Here is a 6,000-nt window from a genome sequence, read left to right as displayed (position 1 = left end):
TAAACATTCTCACAAGTCTTACATTTAGTGCTGTATACATGGACTATACCTACAGGGGGAGCTACCTAACCACACAAGAGGAACAATGCAATGGCTACTGTTTATGCTGGTTGCTTAGCTACTGTTCCATCACCTTCATCTGAAAGGTCAGTGCTCTGCAATCTGAATGCCAATGAACCCGGTTCCTGCATGTTACAGAGTGAATTCAAAACGAGCAGACGGAACACTTAATAGCGGTAACAACTGAATAATAAAAAGAATAATGGGAATTCTCCCAGTGTGAAAAGGGCAGACAGGTTGAAACTAAGCTGTCTGAGTGCTTACTGATATTCTCATTTCAACTGGAACATTTTATCTGAGAACTGAACACTCTGGCTTTGGCTCAGCTCAAAGTAAAATCATGCTCCTGGTATTTTTTTTTTTACTTTATATAATACATTGATGTTGTGATCACATCCTTAATGGAATATCTGGATTAAAATGAGTTGAATGTAGTGTCCTTGATCACTCATCCAGACTACAATGAGACACTATGCAAAGAGACCACTGTGCTAATACTATGCAATATAGCATAGGGGTAAGGTGCAGGGCTTGTAACCAAATGGTTGCCAGTTCAGTTCCCTGCTAGGGCACTGCTGCTGTACCCTTGAGCAAGGTATTTAACCCAAAATTGCCTCAGTAAATATCCAGAGGTATAAATGGATAACGATAAAAACTGAAACATATGTAAGTCACTCTGGATAAGAGCGTCTGCCAAATGACGGTAATGTAATGTGTACTGCATATGTTTAGCCTCATTTACTTGGCCACTGCACAAGTATGTTACAGCATTCAATTATTAGTCCTGAATGTATTGTACATCTGATACAATAATAATATATTCATAGACAAAAATGGCATTAATGGTTTTTAGATAGTTCAGAGAATAAATCAAATTGCATGGATGTGGGCAGTGTGTTCCATTACCCAACACTGATTAACAGTTTAACAGTTTCAGATCTGTTTCACATATATCTTTCCTAACTGTCTGTATATTTTAACAATCTTGATTCATCACTCATCAGAGAGCAGAAGGTCCTATCTTTGGATTTCTTTTCAAACATGTATTGACTTTTTTTCCAGAAAGAGGATAAGATTTAAAAAAGCAATTTTGGAAATCACATCTCCTTGTTAAATGGCAAGTATAATATGCACCACTGATCTTTTTAAAGAACAGTCTTGGGTGCCATTTTATAAAACAAAAAAAAAAGCCTGTGGAAATCTCTGGACAGAGCTTACTGACATCATTAGAGCAGTATTTCTGAATTCCACTTACAAGGTCACCATAAATGCAGCCCCATAATGGCTTCATTAAAACGAATCTGCATTGATGTTGGCTCCTAGTGTGTTTAGCGCAGAAACCTCTGCTTTCATCCTTCGCCAGCCACACACTTCTCATCATGGCAGGGCCAGCCGACCGACACGAGCATGAATTATTTCCTAGTTTTATCATTCACATGCGAAACTATAATCAAGGTATGAAAGCATGAATACACTCATGTGTTTTCAACACATTATCACTGTGCATGGTGGATGTAGAAGCCATAAGGATATGATGACAAGTCATGAGAACAGATACTGTAAAAATAAGAATTATAAGGAGACTAAAACATTCATGATAGAGAATGCATTTTTTAAAACTTTCCAATTGTAGATTGATCCTCTTAGAGGTCACGTTGCTCTGTGAAAGGTCTCACTTTAGTTTTATTAAATCCAACTGCAATGCACTTGTAACAGCGAAAGGTCTGCGACCCTCATCTACCCTTGTCCAGTTCGTCTGCACTGTAGGATGGATACTGAGAAGCACCAGAAGGGTAAAGACCCTGCCGCTGATAGTTGTTTCCTCCCAGGTAAGCCACAGCACTGTCCACAGCTCAGAAGTCTCAAGGGGAACTCTCAAGGCCACACTGACTTTTTACTGGAGCATGGACAAGTGTGCAGCTGCCTTTATTTCTAGAGAACACAAGCTGTAGACCTCAAAGAAAGAGGTCCTGTCACAGACAGTCTGCCCACAATGTTTTTTTTTCACCTATCAGGCCAGTCACGGTGATCAAAGGGTCTGTTTCCAGCACCTGCTCTGATTTCTCTGCCGACACAGCACCCTATGATATCAGCATGCTGGCCAGCTGTAAACAGCTCCCACACTTTATTAAATATTTTCAAGATTAACCTGTCTTTGATCAAATGTCAACCCCCCACCATCTTCTCCTGCTGAGTTTTCCATCATCACAAGTCTGAGCATGGTTTTTCGATGATGACTGGGGTGGCTTGTGTATTCTCCTCGGACTTTCCATTGGCTGCCTATCAATCTGTGGCAGCGGTGTAGCATAGTGGTAAGGAGCAGGGCTCGCAACCAAAAGGTTGCCAGTTCGATTCCCCACTAGGGCACTGCTGCCATACCCTTGGGAAAGGTAAAATTTCCTCAGTTAATATCTTGCTGTATAAATGGATAACATGTAAAAGTTGTAACCCGTGTAAGTCGCTGTGGATAAGAGCATCTGCTAAAACGCCAGTAATGTAATATGTCAAAAAATGTCAGGAATGCAAAGGAGGACATCTGCTTAGCAAACAAGTAATGACAGACACTGAAGGATGTGAACAGTGATACCTGTAAGGCCAAAGGTCACAAGGGGTCTCGAAAGGCCAGACGTAGACGACACAAGAAAAGTTTAACATTCCAAGGACAGCGGCAGTGGTCGAGGCTCCGCTCAAAATGCAGGACGTCGTAATGTCAAGCGCACGCACACCGCTAAGGCAAGTCAGCAAACGCTTGGCTTCTGCTGCCTTGTGGCGATTCTAATGAGGCCCATCTGTCTTTAATGGCCGCCATCACACTCGGCTGGCTCCTGACCTCTCGGTGACCCGCGGTGCAGCGCGACGGGGCTGTTTACCTTAGGCCTCTCTGTTTTGATTGGCCTAGCATGGGGGGGACAGTGTCAGAGAGAGAGCCGGCAGAAGGGCCTTTCAGGGACTGGTTAGAAACATGCACACACCTGCTGAGCTGTCATGGTTCTCACGCCAAAGCCACGCAGCGACAGGTCTGTTTTTTTTCCTCCCACTGTCCTCCTCTTGGTGTCACCACTGATCTCAGGCCAGTGCTAAAGAGTAAAGTGTCACTCAACGCAGCAGACGGTAAAACACCCTGTAGAAAGCATTGCCTGTTGTTCTTGATTATCTCGCCTGTTGATGATGAACCTTCAAACCCCTGCAAGTTCTTCAAATTTTTCCATCATAAAAGTGGGTGGGAGATTCTCTCAGACATCAGCTAGAGCAGACTATCAACAATACAATGTAGCATTAATGCCACAGAAAATTTCAGTAAGGATGAAAAGATGTTAATAGCCTCCAAACAAAAACCAAAAAAGAGCTGCAGAGATGAAGAGCAACAGGACATCTATCCAAATATTGCAAGCTGCATTCTCCCCAAATTTAAGCTATGGTGTATTCTTTATACCAGTCCATTCTCAGAACATGTAGAGCAAGACAGACAGATTACCCTCAGTTTATAAAGTAGACAATAATTTTATGACACATAAAGACAGACACCATGCTCTGGGTAGTTGTCACCCAAAGAGGGCCTCTGCCACCATGTATGAAACACTGCTGCGGTTAGATGGCTGTTCGCAGATCTTCATGTGTTTACTCATGCCTTCACCTACGGTAGGTCAAACAGAATTTATAATTCAGCATTTGAGAATGCTGAAAGCAGCCCGTGGTGATCTATGTCACTCTATGTGTGTGTGATCTATGTATACACTTTGAGTGCTTCACCCCAGTCCTTCAAAGCACTTACTGTAATGTTCCCACCTGGATACAACTGAGTCTTATAGTCAGATAATGTATAAAATATTTTATTGTGCTTTATTGTGCTTAGGAGTGAGCGTCTGTGTAAAGGTGGATAAATGCCATTGACACCTTAGGAGAAATAACTATGAAAGAACCTCTCAAGCTTTTATTTTACATATAATGTGCTTGACAAACACATAGACATGAGGCATGGTACAGAGGTGCTGCACCAGATTTTGACGTTTTTTGCCTCATGCTAGCATTTTCAGTTAACTCCAGTCCCCTCTAGCCTCCTCTGCACCTACTACAGGTGGAGGTTATAAACAGTCTAAGGATAACGTGGGCTGTGATAATATTGATCATCAATCAATGTCCATGCAAAGACGTGTAGGGGCTGTGAGGAGTTCATCTTTACAGAAGTGGTGAAAAATATTTTAAAAGCTTGGGTTATGGTACTACAGCTTGGGTTATGGTACTTTAGTAATTTAGTAATGTGAATGAAATATCTGTAAATACCTAGACCATTTTCTGCCTAAGGTGTCTTTTTTGGCCCTACACAGTTTCAGCACTTTAATAATCAAATTTCACAGGAAAAATGAAACACATGCCTCCAGCTAACTGGTAATCAGTCAAACATTTTTCTTAGTCATGTTTAATGATGACTTTAAAGTTAATTCAATCAAGTGCGGGCAAAAGCATTTCATGTGCTCCCAGACTGATGTTTACATAAGGAGTTACCAGAACATTCTAGTTAGAAGCGAAACCAGTTTTTTTTTTTTAAACACAGAGCTTTAATGATATTGGTGTAGGAAATGAGAGGAAGGACTCATGGGAGCCCTTGGACACTAAGGCTTTGTCTGTACCCAGTACAGCAATGTGAAAGTGGTGCTTTGGGTCTGACTGGAGGCCTAGAGAGGAAGAGAGAGACCGAGACAAGGAAAGAAGGAGCCACTGGGAGAGGAAAGGGAGAGAGAGAGAGAGAGAGAGAAAGAGAGAGAGAGAAAAGAGAGAAAGAGAGGGACTGAGCTACTAAGGGTCTGTTTTCATCTGAACCATGACCAGGTTTCAGAGGAGGGACTACATGTGTAAGGCCCAGCACCAGGGCTTTGGTTTAAATGGAGGCTTAGTGCACATGCCATCTGTATTGATTCATTTATGCCTGACTTCTGCACTCTTTCTCCTGACAGTTTGTGCCCAGACTCAGAAATATGGCCTGCCCTATTGGCAGAAGTCAGCACTGATACGAGGCATGGCTCATGGTGTGAGGATCATATCTTATTGGTGGATACTGTGGCAAAAGGAATAATTGAATTTGTAACAATGAGCACTTGGCTTAAATTTCATGACATAAGTAAAGCGTTTCACTTTGGCTTCACATACCATGACCTAAAATCTGATCACCTTGAGCCAATATAAAGATTTTTTTTTTTGGTGTCAGTGAAATGGCTTCCTTAAATTGAATGACTAGCTTGATAGAATGGGGTTGATTTTACCAGGTGTTGTGTTGTGATAAAGTTCGTAGGACGATGAATAATTCAATAAAAAGGCAAGCTATTTTGAAACAGTAAAACAGGCACACGTTTATATATTTACATTCCCATCAGTTAGCTGAGTGGTTTACAACATTTTATTTTGTGCAGAGGGGATTGTATCCAGCAAGTTTCATAGCTTGTCACTTTTTATGGAGAAATGAATGAATGTTTAATCTACCGGATGACTTTTTTTTCCTTCATAATCCATTAAGCAACTGAGAGCGAGTCTTATCTCAATGAAAGTGCATTTTGTTTGCCTTCCGTATGTTTTTCTCGACCCAAATGACTTCCAGAAAGTTACTTCCTGTTGACTCCCTACATGAGAGCCAAGGGCATCAAAACTAAATGCAGTCAATTCACCAAAAGTGCAGTTTCTGCCCCACTGTGGATCTGTCATCTGAGAAAATAAGTATTATTATGTATTACAAGGGCTCTTATCTATAAAAACAAATTCATTCTGAGGTTTAGTGAACCCAAAGTGAACACAAAATGACTTTCAAATACACACGACTTATGCAACCTTATTCCCCCATTACCCCCATAAAATACTGTTGCGGTATCAAATACAGAATTCATTTTTTGAAGTTATCATTGTTCCAGGTACACTCAAATGATTCTGTTTCAGGGCTTGCATGCACACACA

Source organism: Megalops cyprinoides, chromosome 16, assembly GCF_013368585.1.
Source record: "Megalops cyprinoides isolate fMegCyp1 chromosome 16, fMegCyp1.pri, whole genome shotgun sequence".
Taxonomy (NCBI): Eukaryota; Metazoa; Chordata; class Actinopteri; order Elopiformes; family Megalopidae; genus Megalops; species Megalops cyprinoides.
This window is presented reverse-complemented; position numbering follows the sequence as displayed.